General features: G+C 40.6%; 1 pseudogene; it reads right to left on the reverse strand.

Moving 5' to 3' along the window:
- Window positions 1–18,007: 18,007 nt before the first annotated feature.
- Window positions 18,008–21,435, reverse strand: part of LOC122685921 — a 64,908-nt pseudogene continuing 61,480 nt past the window's right edge.

Genomic DNA, 21,435 nt, shown 5'->3' on the forward strand with positions numbered 1-21,435 from the left:
GGTTCAGAGGAAGATGGTTCGATTGGGAAAGAGTGTATAAGATGGGTAGTGGTCTCTAACTGAGCCCAAAGTCGTGCTTGACCTTGGGGCATGGTTGGAGTAAAGGGTTGGGGCTGCATCTGGGCCTTCATGTGAGCCCAAAGTGGTGGTGACTGACGTTGGGCCTTTGTTATTGTCAAGGGTAGGGGTTGGACCCTGGTCTGTGTATGAGCCTGAGGTTGTGGTTGAGAGTGAGGCATGGATGGATTCAAGGCTTGAGGTCGGGCCTGGGTCTACATATGAGCATGAGACGGTGGTGGCTGAAAATGAAGCATGGTCATATCCAAGGGTTGGAGTTGGGCCTGGGTCTCCATGTGAGCCTGAGATGGTGGTTGAAAGTGAGTCATCATTGGAGACAAGGGTTTGGATTGAGCCTGGGTCTCCACCTGAACCTGTGGTCGTGGTTGATGTCAGGGCATGGTCGGAGTCAAGAGTAGGGGTGGAGCCTGGGTCTCCATGTGAGCCCCAGATAGTGAGTAAAACTGGAACATGGTTGAAGTCAAGGGTCGGGGTTGGGCCTGGGTCTCCATGTGACCCAGAGGTGGTGGCTGCAACTGGGGCATGGTGGGAGTCAAGGATTGAGGTTGAGCCTGGGCCACAGGGTGGGTCAAGTGCTTGGCCAATGACAGTTGTGAAGTTACTTTAGCTGGAATATGGAATGGTTTGGCTTTAGAGCGTTCATTAAATAAGACAGGGCATAACTCTAGAGCTGAGCCAGGTACTGTGACAGCAGCTACGAGAGACTCACTGTGCAGAAAGGGGAGACCCCAGAAGAGCTGGCTGCATGTCTTCTATAGATGGCCCCCCAAAGTGTCAGGATATCGGGGCTTCTTGGGACCAAGCAGCTGTTCTGGTTTGCCTTTTATGTTCTAGAAGTGTCGGTGACCCAAGGCGTCCCACTTGTCACCCAGCAACTTGATCCTTTTCCCCAAAGAATTCGGGAGGTAGCCTGCCTCCTCCTCCTTTTCATTCTCCTTCCAAGACTTCAGTTCTACTCTCTTGGTGATTAGTATCTCCAGCAGCTTCTGGACATCCGGGTTGACAAACGAGAGGGTACTGGCCTCTATCTGCCCGTTTTTGGGGTGTCCCCAAAATGAGGCCTCTGGTGGATGGCAGGGGAGGTGCTTTTGGTGGGACTCAAAGTTTGTCATGGTAGAGAGACTCCAAGATTTGGCAGCCCCATGCCACCAAGACAGGGCTGAAAAGGGACAGCTTGAGCAGACAAGCCCTGAGATGGCTGGTCTCCAAGGAGATTGTGGAGACAAGCTGTGTGGGATGGTGCCCAGTGGGAGTGACATGCAGGCACCCGATTGAGACTCAGCACAGAGCCTAGTAGTGGGGAGTAGGAAGAGGCTCTTGGAGGTGGAGAACCGGCCTCCCCATTACTGGGGCATGGTGGGGAAGCAGAAAGAGCAAGTGGCCAGGGTGAAAGGCTGTCCAGGAGAAAGAGAGGCTCTGAACGCTGAGAGGTACTCTCGGATGAACATGAGTGAACAGAATCTAAGGAAGACACTGAGTGTGGAGAGTGGGTGGAGTCCTGAGATAGAGGCCACTGGATCAGAGGAGGCGGGGGCATGGTGGGAGTGGCCTCTTCCCTACTTGGCTGGTGGGCTCCAGCCGGCACTGGTTTGCACACATCCCCAGGGGCATCTTGACTGGATACCTGATGAAAGCCGCCCTTGTCAGGAAGCCTCCTCAGAAGTCTGCAGAAGACATGAAGAACAAGCTGTAGCCAGGAGCCCCGGGGCCAGGTGGGCTGGGCAGGCCAGGCAGGGGTCGGCACCTGCAGCCCATGGCCCTGCACAGTCCCAATGCTGACTTCACAATGCTCCTGCTGTCCCTCCCTCCAAGGCTTTAGCCGCTCTCTGCCCCAGTGCTCCCCCTCCTAGCTCAGCCCCAGGCTGCTTGCAGTCCTGGGGTCACACCATAGGCTCTGGGAGGTAGAACCACGTAGGAGAGAAGGGGAAGATGCTCTACCTTTGCAGAAGTGATGTCAGGTCCCAGACCTCTTCCAGTGCTTCCAGGCAATCTCTGCAAGCTGGAAATTGGCAGACTGTATCATGAGGATGAAGGCAGGAGCCTAGGGGACTTATGGGGCATTGAGTGTAGGTCCCTTGAAGGGGTTGCAACTGGGATATGGGAGCCCAAGTACCAGCATCCAAGGCCATATGATCCCTGACAATGATGGTGAAGTGAAGCTCATGAAAGCGTTTATCATTTACAAAGTGTTTCCATATCCTTTACTCCTTGCTATCCTCATAATCCCCTGTTGGGGAGAATGGGCGTGCGTCACCTTGCAGTGACATCTCAGCAAAGTTAAACAAGGTGTCCATAGTTGGACCCAGAGGTCCCGCCTCCCAATCCAGGCATCATTGGTCCAGTGAAGCCCACACATGTCTGCTGGGCAACACCCATTTCCAGACCTCTTATGGCTTCATTCTATACACAGATTCTAGGCAATATCTGGGTTCTGCTCTCCTTCCCAGAGCTTCCCTGGGTGTCCTGTTTACTGTGGGATGGCCTGCCACTGGTCTCCTTGAAATTTGTGGAAATGGACCCTCATGGCTGAAGAGGTGAGGGCTAACACCTTGGGCTTACAGGACTGAATGTCAGAACTTACCTTTCAAAGCTCCATTTCTTATTCTGCTCCTGCTTCTTCCCCTCCACTCCATGTGATGCTGAGAGAGAGAAAAAACAAGGGCCTGGGACCCAGTTCTCTTTCTCCTCTCTAGACAAGCATCAAACAGTGCCTATATATAACATGACTTTCTATGTTTCTCCAACTGAGCTCTGTGCTCTTTCATTCTTTAAGCTCATATTTAAAGTGTATAAAAATATTTTCTATTTTTCTTTTTTGAAGAATCAGGGATTCCCTGAGAGCTCAGTTGGTAAAGAATCTGCCTGCAATGTGGGAGACCCCTGTTCGATTCCTGGATTGGGAAGATCCACTGGAGAAGGGATAGGCTACCCACTCCAGTATTCTTGGGCTTCCCTTGTGGCTCAGGTGGTAAAAAATCTGCCCGCAGTGTGAGAGATCTGGGCTTGATTCCTGGGTTTGGAAGATCTCTTGGAGAAGGGAAAGGCTACCCAATCCAGTATTTTTGCCTGGAGAATTCCATGGACTGTATAGTCCATGGGGTCTCAAAGAGTCGGGCATGACTAAGGTATTTTGACCCACTCACTCACTGACAAGGATTTTCAAGTGAGATTCACCCTGGATCTTTCATCACTGTTCCTCTGTTCAGAAAAACACATGCACTCACAGACCTATGGGTGAATCTGAGCTCCATCAGGTAAGTCTCTGCTTCTTGAAGCTGGAACTCCACTCCAGCCCCTGCTCTGAGGCTCTTAGGGTTTCAGCACTGCCAGCCAATCAGCCCTGGTCTAAGACATTTGTTCACGACTGGTGAACTGGTGTTCAGAGTTCTGTGCTCTGGCTGACATTGAACTCAGTATCCAGTCCTCGGCCCCTGGTCATGCCTCGGTTTGGGGCATGCTCTGGAGCCCCTATCACACCAGGACACCTGGTCTGAGATCTCCTAGGGTAGAAATCTCTCGGGTAGAAATCCTAGCATTCACTCTACCCCCTGCCCAGCCTGATTTGTCCCTAGAGGCATGATGTTCTATTCTTCCTTGAGAATAGATGCCCTGTTCTTTCTCATTTCATCTCATTTCAAAAGTCTCTAGTTGATTTAGAAAAGTGGAAATAACAACAGAAAAGAAAGAATCATGTGCTTGTGGGCCTGGGCAAAGTTTCCTTACCTTCCTGATGTTTCCCTGTTTCCTAGGGGGAGGAAAGGATGGGTTTTTCTCCAGGTAGGGAAGGATCAGGAAAAACAGCCCCAGTCCACACAGAAAGGCAAGGATGGTATCGATCATCCAGAAAGGGGAGCTGGATTTCAGCCAAATATCAGAAGTGTTTTTCAGAAAAAAGAGGATTCTCCTTCATCTGAGTCACACCGCTGCCCTCAGGCAACTGAGCCAGGGTGTGCACTTGGGACTAAAGTACTAGGCTCACATCACAGACGTGTGGTCTGGTCACAAAGGGCCCTTGGGGGTAGGAGGGATTAGCAGGGGAGGAGGCTGGACCATAGCCCCTCCCTAACCATCCAGCCCCACAGCTCCATTCATCTCCCTTCTCTGAGCCTTCCCGTCCTACCTTCTCATCCTGGTAGACAGAAATATTGGTCAAGTTTCAATTCAACCTATCTGGAACTCAGACAATACTGTTTTTTTTTTTTTTCTTTCTAAATCTCTACTTGAGCCCCATAAATGGCTTTTAAAAATCTGGAGTTGTCACTATAGTTTTGGTTGATTCCAGGAATTCTTACTCTCAGGATTCCCTTGTCTGTCACTCCAAATTTTCCACATAGTATATTTGTGCCTTGCATCGACCTAGGCATGGAACTAAAATTTCTTTCATGTTTATTTAGCCATGTGAATTTTGAAAATATTAAGAAAATTGTAAAATTTCATTTAATTTTCACTAGATGTAGATACATGGTCTTAAATTTAAGTCAATAACCACATGAAATTTACAAAGTTATGAAGTATAAAGCAAATTCTAATACTTAAGCTTCAAAGTAAATTTTTCATAAGTTTCCAGCATCATTGTTTCTGAAATCAATAAACTGAACAAAAACTTTTGAAACATTTTGTGCAGATACACCCTCATCTTTAATGAATCAGTCCAGTATTTTCAAATCTAAGAGAATCAAGCTTTTTTTTTTCCTGTTCAAATGTCTTCCTTCAGTAATTATTATAAGTTGGAATGTTAGCAGAAAATTCTCCTGGTCTTTGTTTATCTGAGAATATTTTTATTTTGCTGTCTTTAATGTTTTCCATTAGACTTGGTAAGTTTCCGGTCGTTATGTCTACAAGTATTTTTTTTCTTCCTCCCCTTTCTCTCCCTGTTTTCTGATACTCTTTCCACATATGCCAGTGTGCTTAATGGGTCCCCTAGCTCATTTTTTCTCAAAATATTTTCATTTTTTCACATTGATTTCTATTAATCCATCTTCAAGTTTACAGTCTTTCGTCTACCATCTTACATGCGCTGTCGAACTTCTCTAATAATTTTTTTCATTTCACTTATCATAGTTTTCAATTCCAGAATTTGTATTTGCTTCATTTTTGATCAATTTGTAGCTGTTCATTGAGTTTCTCTATTTGTTGCCTTATCATATTTTCATCTAATTCTTTAAATATGGTTCCTTTAGTTTTTATAGTTATACTTATTTTTAATACTTTAATCTTTTTCTTCATACTAGAATTATGAATGGTATACTTACATGACTTATAAGTGATATGTTATATAAATACTTTACTCACCAGCTTTACAACATTGGAGTTTTCTCAATCTAACTGTTTACTTATCTGTCCCAGGGAGTTTTATACTTTGATATATTTTTCTTTTACTAATTAACATCTTTCTATTTCAGCTTGTAGAACTTCCTTTAACATTTCTTGTAAGATTGATTCATTGGTGATGAAGTCCTTCACCATCTGCTTATCTGGAAAGGTCTGTCTCTCCTTCGTTTCTGAAAGACAATGTAGTTGTGTCATCGGGGATTTCTTAGCTGTGACATATGGGATCTTGTTCCCCAACTAGGGACTGAACCCAGGCACCTTGCATTGGGACCACCAGCGAAGTCCCCACAGCCTTTTCATTTGTTAAGGAAAAAGAATTCTCTTTGAAAGCTCATATATCTAGTCCACACAGAAGTAGCCAGCAGTTAGTCTTGTCATGAATATTTAAACATGAATCTGCCTATCAGAAGCCAGCCCAGGACAAGGACAATAAGCCATAAGGAGATAGAAAGCCAAGGGTTATGGGATTTTCCTCTTTCAGGGTGTAGGTTCCTGTAGTGTTTTATTTTTAATGGGAATAAACATGGTAAGATTTTTACAGATTCACCCTGGTTGAGAAAATGGATTTGGTACTTGTTATACAGAACTAATTAGAATGTGACAAAAGGCTGAAAAGGTTGGATGATATTCAAATACAACTTTGAGTTTGGACTAAATGTTAACTACTTACTCCCTTTAACTTAAATATTGGCATAAAAACTTAAATTCACGTATGCTTGAAGATCCTTCCCCAAGTCATTAGCCAGAAACGCATGCTGGTTTCACTTTAAAATCCTGTAATCCATCACGCCCATGCCTGTGACTTCAGTTAACACCTGGGCTTCAGTTAACGTATGGGCTGAGCAATCATTCAGCCTCAGCCTCAACTGGAAAGTATTGATCACTTGTCAGCCATGCTAGGGATCATCAAATACACATCCACTCTGCCATATTTGAAATTGAATGCATGATCGCACAACTGGCAATATTACCTAATAGGTTAGGCTAACTAAAACCCCAGCAGTCATGTCTGACATCTTTGTCTCTTAATATGCAGTTATCCTGGTCTTCTCATAAGTATATTTCAAAATTGGCTACATAAATTCTTCCTTAATATCAATCAAATCCAAGTTACCTGTTTTCTTTGACTTCTGCAGGAAACTCATAACTGTTTCACCTGCAACCACATTTGACTCCTGTCATCTCTTTTCCAGTCACAGCTGGAGTAGTCTTTTCAAAATGTTTATCAAATTGGTCAACCCCCTTCATAATACATTTAACGGCTTTCCATTGTTTATGAGCTAAAAAGAAGAAAGACCCTTAACAAAACCTGCATGGGTCTCCAGGATAAGGTATCAAACTCCACTTCCAATGTCACACTTCCCCAGTGTATAGAAGTGTGGCTATATATACATACACATATCATAAAGTATTAGAGTAGGAAATAGCAACCCACTCCTGTTTCTTGCCTGGAAAATCCCAAGGACAGAGGAGCTTTGGTGGGCTGCCGAGATACCCAAGGGTCAATTGTATAGCTATAGTGTTCATTATAATGATAAAATTGCATTTAATGTGTGTAACAATTATATAATTCATAAACATACTTATGTATTATGGATAATAGGGTTTCCCAGGTGGCGATAGTGGTAAAGAACCCACCTGCCAATGCAGGAGACATGAGAGATGCAGGTTTGATTCCTGAAGGGAGGCACAGCAACCCACTCCAGTGTTTTCACCTGGAGAATCCCGTGAACAAAGGAGCCTGGCAGGCTACAGTCCATAGCATCCCAAAGACTTGGATAAGACTGAAGAACTTTGCATGCACATTATGGATAATAACCACATATATATACAACCACTGAAAGAACTAGTTGGTGTTATTCAGTCACTAAGTGGTGTCTGACTATTTGCAACCCCATGGACTGTAGCACCCCAGGCTCCCCTATCCTTCACTGTCTCCCAAAGTTTCCTCAAACTCATGTCCATTGAGTCAGTGATGGCATCCAACCATTTCATCCTCTGTTGCCCCCTTCTCCTCCTGTCTTTAGTCTTTCCCAGCATTGGAGTCTTTTCCAGTGAGCCAGCTCTTTGTGTCAGGTGGCCAAAGCATCAGTTCTTTGGTGCTCAGCCTTCCTCATGGTCCAACTCTCACATCCATACATGACTACTGGAAAAACCATAGCTTTGACTATGCAGACGTTTGTTGGTAAAGTGAGATAAATATCATTAATGAAAACATAATAAAACAGTCAAAAACATTATTGAAATCCATCATATGCACCCTGGTCCAAAAACACATTACAAAGATATGAAATGTATTCTGCTTCTCCTTTGAATGATCCAGTCTGGGAGACGGGCTTCCTCCTATTTTGAAGACTAAGACTAATTAAATTTACAATAAGGCTACATTTCTTCAGAGAGAAGTTATCTACCCTTTTGCCTGGTATCTGTGAAGATTATGTTTTTTTATTGAGGTAAAGTTCACATGACATGTAGTTTACCATTTTAAAGTACACAATTCATTGGAACTCAGTTCATTCATGATTTTGTGCAACCATTACCTCTGTGTGCTTAGTCATTCAGTTGTGTCGGACTCTTTGTGACCCCGTGGGCTGTAGCCCACCAGGCTCCTTTGTCCGTGGGATTCTCCAGCCTAGAACACTGGACTGGGTTGCCGTGCCATCCTCCAGGGGAGCTTCCTGACCCAGGGATCAAGCCAGGCCTGCACTGCAGGCGGATTTATTGCCCCCAAAGGAGATCCCATACCATTAAACAGTCACTTCTATCCCCTTCTCTCTCAGCCTCTGGCAGCCACTAATCTGCTTTCTGTCTCTATAGATGTGCCTTTTTTTGACATTTCATGTAAATGGAATTTTAAATATGTGACCTTTAGCATCAGCATTCTTTCACTTACCTTTGTTCTTTTGAGGTCATCCATGTTGCAGCTTGTCTCAGAATTTTATTACATATTATAGCTGAATAACATTTTATTATATGGCTAGACCACATTTTATTTATCTATATCCTGAATACACTCTCTGTGGGATATTCTGTCTTCACCCAGTTCTCCATAGGTACTGGTTTTTCCTGTGCCCTAGGGCATTTGTATAGTAAAGTTTCCTAATTAAAAAAAAATTCACTCATACTTAAAATCAAGCTAATCAAATTCTTCAGTACAGAGTAATATAATCTTGTGTATGCAAAAGACCAGTGGTTTCTTATGTTATTTTTCTACCTTCATCCTCATACTATTTCTATTCCTTTCTCCACAAAAACTCTCACTTTAATGTTTGGTATGTGGCGGCAGCCTTGTGAAATATGTGATTGTTTTGAGCGTGTGCTTTTAATCTATGTTAAAGATTCTCCATTAGTATAACCCTTAGTACTGGACATGGAACAATGAGCTGGTTCAAAATTAGGTAAGGAATACCTCAAGGCTGTATATTGTCAGCCCGCTTATTTAATTTATATGCAGAGTACATCTTGTGAAATGCCAGACTGGATGAAACACAAGCTGGAATCCAAATTGCTGGGAGAAATATCAGTAACCTCAGATATGCAGAAGACAACACTTTACGGCAGAAAGCAAAGAGGAACTAAAGAGCCTCTTGATGAAGGTGAAAGACGAGAGTGAAAAAGTTGACTTAAAATTCAGCATTCAAAAACTAAGGTCATGGTAACCAGTCTCATCACTTCATGGCAAATGGATGAGGAAACAATGGAAACAGTGAGAAACTTTATTTTCTCGGACTCTAAAATCACTGCAGATGGTGACTGCCGCCATGAAATTAAGACACCTGCTCCTTCGAAGAAATGCTGTGACAAACCTAGACAGCATATTAAAAAGCAGAGACATTACTTTGTCAACAAATGTCCAGCCAGTCAAAGCTATGTTTTTTTTTCAGTAGTCATGTATGGATGTGAGAGTTGGACCATAAGAATTGATACTTTTGAACAGAGTTGAAGAAGACTCTTCAGAGTCCCTTGGGCTGCAAGGAAATTAAATCAATCAATCCTAAAGGAAATCAACCCTGAACCGATGCTGAAGCTGAAGCTCCAATACTTTGGCCACCTGATGTGAAGAGGTGACTCATTAGAAAAGACCCTGATGCTGGGAAAGATTGAGGGCAGGAGGAGAAGGGGCCGACAGAGGACGAGATGGCTGGGTGGCATCACTGACTCAATGGACGTGGGTTTGAGCAGGCTCTGGGAGATGGTGATGGACAGGGAGGCCTGGCGTGCTGCAGTCCATGGGGTCTCAAAGAGTCGGACATGGCTGAGCGACTGAACAACAATAGCAACAGCCCTTGTTCTGTGTCTTATCCTTTCCCCCCACCACTGTAGATCACCTGTGTTGTCATATGTGCTCCTACTTCAGTGTTCTTTGCTCTGGAGTGTTCTGTAGCTTGCCCCACTCCCCATCCACTCACCTAATAATAAAGATCACATTATTTCTAATTCTCTGTCACAATGAACCAAGCTCTTGTGTGTGTTTCCTTAAGGACCTGTATAAAAATATCTCTGGGATACATACCCAGAAGTGGGATCACTGGTCATAGGATACATATTTTATTTCATTGAATATTGCCCAGATTCCTTTCCAGAATGCTCTATAATTTACACTCACATAGAAGGGCTTGAAAAATTCTGCTTCACATCTTGGGCCAACACATATTATTATTATCCATCTTACTTGTCATTTATTTTCAGGTCATTAATTTTGTTTTATTTATTTTTTAATTTATTTGTTAATCAAAGGATAATTGCTTTACAGAATTTTGTTGTTTTCTGTCAAACCTCAACATGAATCAGCCATAGGTATGCAAATATCCCCTCCCTTATGAAACTCCCTCCCATCTCCCTCCCCAACCCACTCCACTAGGTTGATACTGAGCCCCTGTGTGAGTTTTCTGAGCCATGCAGCAAATTCCCATTGGCTATCTGTTTTACATATGGTAATGTAAGTTTCCATGTTACTCTCTCCATACATCTCACCCTCTCCTCCCCTTTCCCCAGGTCCATAAGTCTATTCTCTATGTCTGTTTCTCCATTGCTGCCCTGGAAAGAAATTCTTCAGTACCATTTTTCTAGATTCCATATGTATGTGTTAGACACGATGTTTATCTTTCTCTTTCTGACTTACTTCTGTATAACAGGCTCTGTATAATAGGCTCTAGGTTCATCCACTTCATTATAACTGATTCAAATGTGTTCCTTTTTATGGCTGAGTAATGTTCCATTGTGTATATGTAACACAACTTCTTTATCCATTCATCTGTTGATGGACATCTAGGTTGCTTCCATGTTCTAGCTATTGTAAATAGTGCTGCAGTGAACAATGGGATAGATGTGTCTTTTTCAGTTTTGGTTTCCTTAGGGTATATGCTTAGGAGTAGGATTGCTGGGTCATATGGCGGTTTTATTCCTAGTTTTTTAAGGAATCTCCATACTGTCTTCCATAGTGGCTGTATCAATTTACATTCCCACTGAAAGTGCAAGAGCATTCCCTTTTCTCCACACCCTCTCCAGCATTTATTGTTTGTAGACTTTTTGATGATGGCCATTCTGAAGGGTATGAGATGATATCTCATAGAAGTTTTGATTTGCATTTCTCTAATAATGAGTGATGTTGAGCATCTTTTCATGTGTTTGTTAGCCATCTGTATGTCTTCTTTTGAGAAATGTCTGCTTAGATCTTTTCCCCATTTTTTGATTGGGTTGTTTGTTTTTCTAGTATTGAGTTGTATGAGCTGCTTGTATATTTTGGAAATTAATCCTTTGTCAGTTGTTTAATTTGCTATTATTTTCTCCCATTCTGAGGGTTGTCTTTTCACCTTGCTTATAATTTCCTTTGCTGTGAAAAAACTTTTAAATTTAATCAAGTCCCACTTGTTTACTTTTGTTTTTATTTCCATTACTCTAGGAGGTGGGTCATAGAGGATCTTGCTTTGATTTATGTCATCGAGTGTTCTGCCTATGTTTTCCTCTAAGAGTTTTATAATTTCTGGTCTTACATTCAGACCTTTAATCCATTTTGAGTTTATCTTTGTGTATGGTGTTAGGAAGTGTTCTGATTTCATTCTGTTACATGTAGCTGTCCAGTTTTCCGAGCACCATTTATTGAAGAGGCTGTCTTTGCCCCATTGTATATTCTTGACTTCTTTGTCAAAAATATGATACCCTTAGGCACATGGGTTTATTTCTGCTCTATCTTGTTCCATTGGTCTATATTTCTGTTTTTCTGCCAGCACCATACTGTCGTGATGACCATAGCTTTGTAGTATAATCTGAAGTCAGGAAGGTTGATTCCTCCAGCTCCATTCTTCTTTCTCAAGACTGTTTTGGCTACTCGGGGTCTTTTGTGTTTCCATATGAATTCTGAAATTTTTTGTTCTAGTTCTGTGAAAAATACCATTGGTAATTTGATAGGGATCTCATTGAATTTGTAGCTTGCATTTGGTAGTATAGTCATTTTCACAATATTGATTCTTCCTACCCAGGAACAAGGAATATCTCACCATCTGTTTATGTCATCTTTGATTTCTTTCATCAGTGTCTTATAATTTTCTGTGTATAATTCTTTTGTCTCCTTAGGTAAGTTTATTCCTAGATATTTTATTCTTTTTGTTGCAATGGTGAATGGGATTGATTCCTTAATTTCTCTTTCTGATTCATCATTGTTAGTATGTAGAAATGCAAGTGATTTCTGTGTATTGATTTTGTATCCTGTAACTTTGCTAAATTCACTGATTAGCTCTAGTAATTTTCTGATATTATCTTTAGGGTTTTCTATGTACAGTATCATGTCATCTGCAAACAGTGAGAGCCTTACTTCTTCTTTTCCTATCTGGATTCCTTTTATTTCTTTTTCTTCTCTGATTGCTGTAGCTAGGACTTCCAGAACTATTTTGAATAATAGTGAGGAAAGTGGACCCCCTTGTCTTGTTTCTGATCTTAGGGGGAGTGCTTTCAGTTTTTCACCATTGAGAATAATGTTTGCTGTAGGCTTATCATTTATGGCCTTTACTATGTTGAGGTAGGTTCCTTCTATGCCCATTTTTTGAACAGTTTTAATCATAAATAGGTACTGAATTTTGTCAAAGGCTTTTCTGCATCTATTGAGATTATTATATGGTTTTTATCTTTCAATTTGTTAATATGGTGTATCACATTGATTGATTTGCATATGTTAAAGAATCCTTCCATCCCTGCAATAAAGCCAACTTGATCATGGTGTATGAGCTTTTTGATGTGTTGCTGAATTCTGTTTGCTAAAATTTTGTTGAGGATTTTTGCATCTATGTTCATCAGTGATATTGGTTGATATTGGCCTGTAGTTTTCTTTTTGTGTGTTGTCTTTGTCTGGTTTTGGTATCAGGCTGATGGTGGCCTTGTAGAATGAGGTAGAAAGTATTCCTTCCTCTGCAATTTTTTGAAAGTGTTTTAGAAAGATAGGCATTAGCTATTCTCCAAATATTTGATAGAATTCTCCTGTGAAGCCATCTGGTCCTGGGCTTTTGTTCTTAGGGAGATTTTTGATCACAACTTCAGTTTCAGTGCTTGTAATTGGGTTGTTCATAATTTCTATTTTTTCCTGGTTCAGTCTTGGAAGATTGAGCTTTTCTAAGAATTTGTCCATTTCTTCCAGGTTATCCATTTTATTGCCATATATTGTTCATAATAGCTTCTTACAGTCCTTTGTATTTCTGCATTATCTGTTGTAACCTCTTCTTTTTCATTTCTAGTTTTGTTGATTTGATTCTTCTCTCTTTTTTTCTTGATGAGTCTGGCCAAAGGTTTGTCAATTTTGTTTATCTTCTCAAAGAACCAGCTTTTAGTTTTATTAATCTTTACTATTGTTTCTTTAATTTCTTTTTGCTTGGATCTTTATGATTTATTTTCTTCTACTAATTTTTTTTTGGTTCATCTTTTTCCAGCTGTTTTAGGTGTAAAGTTAGGTTGTCTATTCAATGGTTTTCTTGTTTCTTGAGGTACGATTGTATTGCTGAAAACTTCCCTCTTAGAACTGCTTTTGCTACATCCCATAGGTTTTGAATTGTCATGTTTTCATTGTCATTTGTTTCTAGAATTTTTTTTACTTCCATTTTGATTTCTTCAGTAACCTGTTGGTTATTTGGAAACAGATTGTTTAATCTCCATCTGTTTGTGTTTTTTACAGTTTTTTTCTTGTACTTGAGATCTAGTCTCATTGTTGTGGTTGGGAAAGATGCTTAATAGGATTTCAATTTTCTTGAATTTACTGGGGTTTGATTTGTGACCCAAGATGTGGTCCAAAGTGTAGAATGTTCCATGTGCACTTGAGAAGAAGGTGTATTCTTCTGCCTTTGGATGGAATGTCCTGAAGATATCAATGAGATCCATCTCATCTAATGTATCATTTAAGACTTGTGTTTCCTTATTAATTTTCTGTTTTGATGATCTGTCCATTGGTGTGAGTGGGTGTTAAAGTCTCCTGCTATTATTGTGTTACTGTCAGTTTCTCCTTTTATGTCTGTTATTCTTTGTCTTATGTATTAAGGTGCTCCTATGTTGGGTGCATAGATATTTACAATTGTTATGCTTTCCTCCTGGACAGATCCCTTGATCATTCTGTACTGTCCTTCCTTATCTCTTATAATCTTCTTTATCTTAAGCTCTATTTTGTTTGATATGAAGATTGCTATTCCAGCTTTCTTTTGCTTCCCATTTGCATGGAATATATTTTTCCATCCTCTCACTTTCAGTCTATATGTGTCTTTAGGTCTGAAGTGGGTCTCTTGTAGACAGCGTATATATGGGTCTTGTTTTTGTATCTATTCAGCTAGTCTGTGTCTTTTGGTTGGAGCATTTAATTCATTTGCTTTCAAAGTAATTATTGGTATATATGTTCCTATTGCCATTTTCTTAATTGTTTGGGGTTGATCTTGTAGATCTTTTTCTTCTCTCCTATTTCTTGACTTGATGATTCCCTTTAACGTTTGTGATAAAGCTGGTTTGGTGGTGCTGAATTCTCTTACCTTTTGTTTGTCTGAAAAGCTTTTTATTTCTCCATTGATTTTGAATGAGATCCTTGCTGGGTACAGAAATCTGAGTTGTAGAATTTTCCCTTTCAGTACTCTAAATATATCCTGCCATTCTCTTCTGGTCTGCAGTTTCTGCTGAAAGATCAGCCGTTAAACGTATGAGGTTTCCCTTGAATGTTACTTGTTGTTTTTCTCTTTCTGCATTTAATGTGTTTTCTTTGTGTTTAGTCTTTGTTGGTTGATTAGTATGTGTCTTGGTGTGTTTCTCCTTGGGTTTCTTCTATGGGACAGTGTACCTCTTGGACTTGATTGACTATTTACTTTTCCATGTTGGGGAAATTTTCAACTATAATCGCTTCAAAAATTTTCTCATACCCTTTTTCTTTTCTTCTTCTGGTACTCCTGTAATTCAAATGTTGCTGTGTTTGATATTTTCCCAGAGGTCTCTGAGACTATTCTCAGTTCTTTTCATTCTTTTTGCTTTATCTGCTCTTCAGAAGTTATTTCCACCATTTTATCTTCCAGCTCACTGATTTGTTCTTCTGTTTCAGATATTCTTCTATTGATTCCTTCTAGAGTGTTTTTAATTTCAGTAATTGTGTTGTTTGTCTCTGTATGTTTATTTTTTAATTCTTCTAAGTCTTTGTTAATTGATTCTTGCATTTTCTCCATTCTGTTTTCAAGGTTTTGATCATGTTTGCTATCATTGTTCTGAATTCTTTTTCAGGGAGTTTGCCTGTTTCCTCGTCATTTATTTGGACTTCTGTGTTTCTAGTTTGTTCCTCCATTTGTGTAGTATCTCTCTGCCTTTTCTTTCTTTTTTTAACTTATAGTGTTTGAGGTCTCCTTTTCCCAGGTTTCAAGACTGAATTCTTTCTTCCTTTTGATTTCTGCCCTCATAAGTTTGGTCCAGTGGTTTGTGTAAGCTTCATATAGGGTGAGATTTGTGCTGAGTTTTTGTTTTGTTTTGTTTTGTTTTTTTCCCCTTTTTCCCCCCTCTGATGGGCAAGGCTGAGTGAGGTGGTAATCCTGTCTGCTGATGACTTTTTTATATTTTTGTTTTGTTTGTTGTTTAGATGAGGTGCCCTGCACAGGGCTTTCTTTGTGTGAGTTCTCACTATCTGATTCTCCCCCGTGAGTTCTCACTATTTGATACTCCCTAGGGTTAGTTCTCTGGTAGTCTAAGGTCTTGGAGTCAGTGCTCCCACTCCAAAAGCTTATGGCTTGACCTCTTCATCTAGGACTGATGAGATGGAAACAATCTTTCTGTTTTTCAAACCTCCTGTTGTAGTTATTTCCAAAATCTGGTCTACTACATCTTTAGTTTCTCTGCATCCAGCGTGTCTCGGGAGCCACAGTTCCTCTATATTGGCCTTATTTGTATTTTGATGGATGTGAAGTGTAGCTCATTGTTGTTGCTATTTTTGCATTTGCTTTATTTAACATTTTCCCTTTTTAAACCATAGATTCAGATCTGACTATATGATTGCACAGTTTTAAGTATTTTTTTCTCTGCAGCATTATAAACCCTTCATCAGGTGTAGCTATGAAATACAAATTGCAAAAAAGTAAATTATTCCATTTTCATTGCAAATTTAAGTTTAGTCCTGTTTCTATCACAGAATGACATTCAGGAACATAAACTATTATATAAAAAGCTGATTTGGTCCTCTTGCTTTATAAGTTGGTGAACCCTCCACAAAATTTTAGTCAATAGAAAATTATATAACAAGTTTATGTTTTTACTATAAAGCTAAACTGGGGCTTCCCTGGTGACTTGGTGGTGAAGAATCTGCCTGCCAATGTAGAAGACCAGATTCCACCCCTGAGTTGGGAAGGTGCCCTGGAGAAGGAAATGGCTACCTATTTCAGTATTCTTGCCTGGAGAATCGCATGGAGGGCCACAGTCCATGGGGTCGTGAGTCGGACACGACCTAGCAACTAAACAGCAACAATGACTTTATTATTTGGGAATTCTACTTTGATTAGAGTCTACAAAAGGACAAGAAGTAAAAAAGCATAAGAAAATAGACGCTTTTTCTGCTTAAATTAACAAACGGCAGATTCACAGTTAGCTGAAATAGAAATAGCAGTGCTCTTCAGAAACTCCAGTTTTCGACGGAGATCTCTGGGTGTTCTTCCCAAGCCGTTCATGCTGCCCCAAATCCTGAGCCGAAGGATCTTCCGGGGCGAGCCAGGGTGGCATTTCTCGCGCCCATTCGCTTTGCGATGACTAAGCTCTCAGTGAGGGCTAAAAGCATTCGCATTTCATAAAATCCTTGAGCGAGGTCTCGCACTCCCTGCGGTTCCTTCTGTTCTAGGAAGGATGATGTCATCGTTGGAGCTGTTCCTGGAGACAGATGGTGGGTGATCAGTACTAACACATGAGCCACAACAGATTAGTGTGAAGAGAATGTACGTAAGACACATAAGGGAGAGGCTTTCTACCTCGGGGGGAGGGGGGGACGGTATAAAAAACACCTGTGCAACTTTCTAAAGGGCTCAGACCCCTCTCCCTTCCTCCAAAGGTGGTGCTGCTGGCAAGCGTGTCTTGGCAAAGTTTCATTGGCTTTCAGATGTGTGCTGGAGAACAAATTATGGGTGTAAAGTTTTTGCCAGAAGCATTCACAGCCTGTATTTTGCGGAGCTGGAGATGACTGATCAGTGGTGTATTTTACAAGACTGCTGTTTTAAGAATTACTTCTTTGGCCTTCCTGGGGGAAGACGGCACGGAAAAAGGTCTGCGTAGAATGTTAGTTCCCTTCATCACTGAAGTTAGGATCTTAAATGCACCTTTGCTTGGCACTCTGCTTCTCTTATGTAGCAAAGCCAGGGTGTTCATTTTGAGTTCTTTTTGTAGTTAGTTTGATTAAATGTCCTTCTGGCTTTAGTGCTGCTGATCCTTTGTTTTAAAGCTAAAGCAATGGTGATCACTCTGTAATGTGTAAAAGTACTGAATCATTGTGTTGCGTACAGTGCTGTGGGTCAATTACACTTCAAAAACCAAACAGAAAAACTCCTAGAAAAAGACATCAGATTTGAGGTTACCAGAGATGGGGGAGTTGGATGAAGGGGATCAAAAGGTACAAAGTTCCAGTTATAAGATAAAAAGTACAAGGGTTGTAACGTACAACAGGATCAATATAATTAACACTGCTGTGTTATATATGACAGTTGTTAAGAGAGTAGCTCCTAGAATTTACATCACAAGGAAACATATTTTTTTCTTTTTACTTTGTATCTATATGAGAAAATGATGCTCACTAAACTTACTGTGGTAATCATTTCATGATGTATTTAAATTAAATAATTATACTGTAAGCTTAGGCAGTGCTATATGTCAATTATATCCCAACACAGCTGGAAAGACAAAAATAAAGATAAAAAGATTTGTACATCCTGAAAAAGAGACCATATTGAAAACATTCACCTTAGCAACTTCTGATAGAGAGACAAAACTTATTTTAATTGACTACTGATTTTTATCAAATTTTTAAGTTTTAGTTTAAGAGACAGGATCACAGTTCTTTTCCCCAGTTTCTAACACTTTGTCTCAGATTCCCAAAAGGAAGTCCAAAATATGCTGTAGAAATTTTTTATGACTTAGAATCCACACTGTTTCTCTGCAAAGGAGCCAGTATCGCCCCAAATGCCTCTCTTCACTCTTGGAGTCATAAAAACCATGCTTCTCAGTATCCTCTCGGACAAGATCTAGCACCAAGTAGTGAGTGCTCTAACTCCTTCTGAGGGCTTGCTGGGTCTTTGTGAATAAGATGTCATTGGTCATCCATTCATTCACCAGAAGAACGTTGTTCTGATGTTTTCACAGAACATCTGGTTCACAGATGAATTTCTGAACAACAGTTCCTGCCTGGGTAATACCTGTGAGCTCATACTTTCTTACAGTTTGGGTGAAATCCTCATTCTTCCGCAGATTGGGATCACCAAAGGACCCCAGTAAATCTGCCCCACACAGCAATGTTACCTTTGGACACCTTTTGCTTCTGACCCCACGGATTTCTTTTGACTAAAATCTTGACTTTGTCCAGCCAGCTTCCTCCTCCATTCAGGTCTTTCTGGCGAGCCCTGCTTATCGCAGCTACTGGTCTCCACTTTCTCTCGATGGTGTCCGAGCACCTGAGCAGTCTCTGGCCACTCCTTCTGAAGTCTTCTCCATGCACACACTTCCACCTGCTTTGAATTCTTGGTGGCAAGATATGCAATGATAACTTGGCAATGGGCAAAGAAGAGTTTGATGCTTCTTATATACCTTGCTGACAGGATGAATTGTGCCTTGTCTAACTGTATATTTTCCTATTGCATGCGTGTAGTTCTTGACCAGTCCAAGCAACCTGAGGTGCATGTTGATGACTGGAATAAAAAACCACAAGCAAGGAGCACCACAGTTGTCTTCTCGGAATTTTCTAGGCTAACAATGTTAAGTTGTTGGTCTAAGTGCAAAACCCTGACACGTTCTTTGTCATTCTTACAAAGGAAATTCTGTCATTCTGAAGCGCTCTGCAAGGTTGGCTATCGGCATCATTCCAACTTGTGTGTCAACAGCCTTCTCCAAGTTGAGCTAGAACAGAGGATCCACATCCATATTGTGACCCACGTCCTCAAGGCTGACTGACAAGACTGCTTGTATCTTGATGCTTTAATTTACATATCTTAGTTTATCAAACAGAATTTTAAGTAGTTTTCTGGTTATTGCCCATCCATATCCTTCGCTGATTTATAAAAATAGGAGCTCCTTAACTTTGCTGCTTTTGTGTTGTTATTTGTTGTTGTCATCATCTTGGTAGCTCATCTGTAAGAATTTTTGGATATGCTAGGCTTTGATTTATTGTCTTTTACATATGTCTCAAAAACTTACAGTATGCTTCATATATATTGTTCCCTGTCTGTTAAAGTGTTTTAAAACACTCCATGGGTATCAACTGTTGATTAAAAATGTTAATTGTCTTTAATGTTTTTGGTGTATTTGTATTGTTTTCCTTATCCTTAGGTTAGCTTTGTATTTTTTCTTACTTTTGTTCTTTAATCTATTTAGATTCAATTCTGTCTCCAATAACTAAATAAAGAAAGAGGGGAAAAGGGAAAAATCTTCCTCACAGAAGAATTCCAATTAATAAATGTGGGCAGAATGAGGAAAAGAGAAAATTAGCATTAGAACATCACAGTTACATTGTTGCAGGGAATATCCATGGATGAATGCCAAATATTTATTAATTACTATGGTGATTGTGACATATGTCTGCAAGTTCTTTGTTATTTCTCTTTCCAAGAGGTGAAGGTTAATTCCCCTCTGTTAAGTGTGGGCTGGATTGTGACTGTCTTCTAATAAATAGAGAACAGAAAGGAAAAAATAATAACTTTATAGAAGAAAATATGGGCAGACACCAATTAACCTAGTGACCAAATTAAGGTTACCAGTAATAAATCATTTTGATAACATACATCTTCTAATAAAATGTGATGAGACAGGCAAATCACCCTTACTGTATTTTTATAAAAATAAATTATCCCTCCAATTTTTCCAAACTCCATCTAATCAAGGGACAACAATAGACAAACCCAAACTGAAGGACATTTTACGAGATACCTGACCAGTGTTCTTCAAAAGCATCAGGAGAAATAGGACAGATTGATAAACTGTCTGATTAGAAAAAAATTTAGAAATGTGATGACTAAATGCAGTGTGTGGTCTTGAGAAATCAGTGGAAAAATGGGTTACATTCAAATAAACTTTAGTTGATAGTAATGTATCAATGTTGACTTCTTAGAATTGATAAATGTCCAATGGTTATGTAAGGTAACACTAGGGGAATCTGAATGAAGGATATAAAGAAACCCTTTGTGCTCCTGGAAACTCTTTGTGGTCCTGGAAACTCTTCTGCAAATCTAAGTGAAATTTGTCTAAATAAAAATGTATTTCCAATTAAAAAAATTTTTTCATAAAGCTTAACACCTTGCAAGTAGTATAAAAATCTCAGGGAATTTTTCATAGCAATATGGTGTGGGAGGCATTTTGGAGACTGACAAACTTGACTAAAAAATAGTTTTTCAGTAAAAACAATAGGGCAAAAAGAAACACTTTACTTAAAACCAATAGTTAAAAAGACAAACAGGAGATTGTACAATCCCATGCATAGAAAGGGATCTTGGGTTCACAGTGTCCTGGACCCCGGGATCCTGGGCACTCCCTTAGGTGGAAAGGTGCTTTCAGTGAGCTTGAAACAACTTCATTTCAAAGCTGTTGAGAGCATATCTCACAGCTTCGTGCTGTCCTGAGTGCTGGGGGCGGGGGGGCGGGGGCAGGTCAGAGTGACTCCAGTCATCGTCCACATCTTGTCCGGAATCCCTGATTCTAAGACAGTGGTCATGAGGACTGGGTAGACAGCAGGGTGACACAGTAGTTTTCAGAGTTTCGAGTGTTACTGATTCCTGCATCTGCGGTGCTGCCTGCTTCCCTTTCCGGCAGCGGGGGTGCTGGAGCAGAGAAAACCACTTGAGGACAAAGTGTTGCACCTCACCTGGTTCCAAGGACCTTGTGATTGTCTGAGGATGGGAAGACTAGGCAGGTGCTGCTCTGATGAAGACAGAGGGGTAGGCAGCGAGGAAGACCTGTTCTCCACCGCTGTGTCCAGGCCTTGCCCATCCCTCCCAACCTTGTCACAAAGACCTTTGTGACCTTCCAGAGGGAAAGACCAGATGAGCTTTATCCCTCAGTGAAAGAGAAGGAAAATGGAACTTAGGTCACCTCCACCACACCAAAGGCTGGGTGCCCCAGGCATGCACTTTCTGTCTAGCTCCTACTGGGTTCTCTCTTTCTGTTGGCAGTAAACACTGCAACTGTTCTTGGAGCAAAAATCATTGTCACTTCTGAAAGCAACTGCCTCTGCAGGCTTCTTTCTCCTATTTTCTCAATCTCTAAAATGTAGGGTCATTCTTCAGATGCCTTTCAGTTATTGCAGACTTTGAGTACTCCCATGTTTATCTATTTCCTTATAAATCCTTTTTG

This window comes from Cervus elaphus, chromosome 29 (genome assembly GCF_910594005.1).
Source record: "Cervus elaphus chromosome 29, mCerEla1.1, whole genome shotgun sequence".
NCBI classification, from domain to species: Eukaryota; Metazoa; Chordata; class Mammalia; order Artiodactyla; family Cervidae; genus Cervus; species Cervus elaphus.